A 1,842-nucleotide genomic window follows, 5' to 3' on the forward strand; every position below is an offset into this window, starting at 1 on the left:
CCAACACACACAAAAAAAAACGAGCAAGGCACCAGACACGAGCAGAATTAAGCAACCCCAACTCCCCGACTAGATCGCAGCATCCCGAGCCCAAACACGCAAAATGAGAAAACAATTAAGGAGCAGCAGCATCAACAGCGACCTCGTCACCGAAAACCCACGGAGCGAAACACGCCGGAACCCGACGCCGCTCACCGGCGCAACCAGCCAGCAAAATCCAGTCCGCCCCGAATCCGGCGATCCAGAGCTCGAACCCGCGCCAAATCGCGCGGCGAGGCCCGCAGGGACGCGCCGTCGGCCGCGCACTGCCGCGAGGAGCAGCACTGCCACCACCGCCGCCGCCGCGCCGGATAAGCTCCGCTCCGGCTAGGGTTTAGGCTTCCCCGCTGCGCTGCCGCTCGGAGGGAGATAACAGCGGGATAAAAAAAATTCAGTTCGTTAAAAAAATCTTTCCCTCTCGTCCCTGTGTGCGAGCGACGGGATTTGGGTCTGTGGACTGGAGGAGGGAGGGAGGAGGGGAGGCGGAGCGAGGAGGAGAGAGAAAGCGAGACGAAACAGGAGAGAGGGAGAGAGAGGGGAGGCGGAAGCAGAAAATTCTGAGGCTTTGTCCTTGCGGACGTCAAAATTCCCATTCGATTTGATTAAGATCCGGGGGGCGCGACCTCGAGGATTCCATGCTCCGGTCGCCGAAGCGTAGGGCCAGCCCCGCGGGGGGCCCGCGGGGTGGTGAGAGGGTAGGTGGGTGGGTGCGGTGGAGCTGGGTCTGATTAGGATGGTGTTTTTCTTTCTGCTCGGGTGTTTTGTTTTCAGTTTTGTTTGTGTGATGCGCTGCTGAGGTTAAAAGAAGTCAATGGAGCGCGTGCTCCGTGCCCATGCCATGGCCAACGGTGTGGCACCGCCCGGGGATATCCTCCTCTTGTCACGCACGTTGCGATGAAAACGCAGGTGGAGCTTTAGTAAACTCCGAGTCAGACTTTCTTTAGTATACTATAGGTCGACTTTTTTCTAGTCTAGTCTAGTAAATAAAAGCATCTAAACAATGCAGAGGTTTTTACAATTAGTTGTCATTCATGTAAGAAAAAATATTGATGAGTTAAAAGGGACAGACTAATGGAACACGTGAAGTTTATCTTTCGCTCAACTTTTCGTTGTGGAAAAGATGGATGTCTTATGTGATGTATTCCTGAAATTAGGCCTACTCCACCGCACGATTTTAAACGGACGTCTGGTTTGGCCAGATTTTGTCTATTTAGGGCGGCAATATGTTCCTCATGTCCGTGTTTGTCTGTTGGGTCGTGGGTGCGTTCAACGCGCGGCCGCACCCCAAATCATGTCCGGGGTGGACGTGATAAAAAAACAAAAAAAACTTAAATAAAATGCCTAAAAAGTAAATAAACGTAGTTAAAAAACTTAAAACATATTTAGGGGTCACGGCCACAAAACGGCCCAGTTTGACGGTCCACTTAAACGGCCCAGTTCCATAATTAACATAAAAACAAAAGGCTGCCCGCGCGCTCCTGTTGCGCATGTCCATGCCGTGGCCGTCGCCGTCTTCAGTAGCCGATGGTGTCGTCGTCGTTACTGACGAGGTCGACGTAGTCCGGTGGCGTCCACAGGTGGCCCGGCGGTCCTTGGTGCACGGGGGTGATGTCTACTATACAATCTTCTTCTTGTAGACGTTGTTGAGCCTCCAAGTGCAGAGGTTTGTAGGACAGTAGCAAATTTCCCTCAAACGAATGACTTAAGGTTTATCAATCCGTGGGAGGCGTAGGATGAAGATGGTCTCTCTCAAGCAAGCCTGCAACCAAATAACAAAGAGTCTCTTGTGTCCCCAACACACCC

General features: G+C 52.6%; 1 protein-coding gene across 2 annotated transcripts in view; it reads right to left on the minus strand.

Annotated features, from left to right (window-relative positions):
- The window catches only part of LOC123086617 (transcriptional corepressor SEUSS), an 8,509-nt gene extending 7,839 nt beyond the window's left edge, over positions 1–670 (minus strand). Inside the window, exon 1 of one of the 2 annotated variants that reach the window (XM_044508387.1) lies at positions 196–670. The gene's annotated coding sequence lies outside the window, so the exon portion shown is untranslated. Of the gene's footprint in view, positions 1–142 lie in introns of both variants that reach the window. The other variant, XM_044508388.1, reaches the window with a different exon arrangement.
- Positions 671–1,842: the final 1,172 nt, after the last annotated feature.

Source organism: Triticum aestivum, chromosome 4A (assembly GCF_018294505.1).
Source record: "Triticum aestivum cultivar Chinese Spring chromosome 4A, IWGSC CS RefSeq v2.1, whole genome shotgun sequence".
Lineage (NCBI taxonomy): Eukaryota > Viridiplantae > Streptophyta > Magnoliopsida > Poales > Poaceae > Triticum > Triticum aestivum.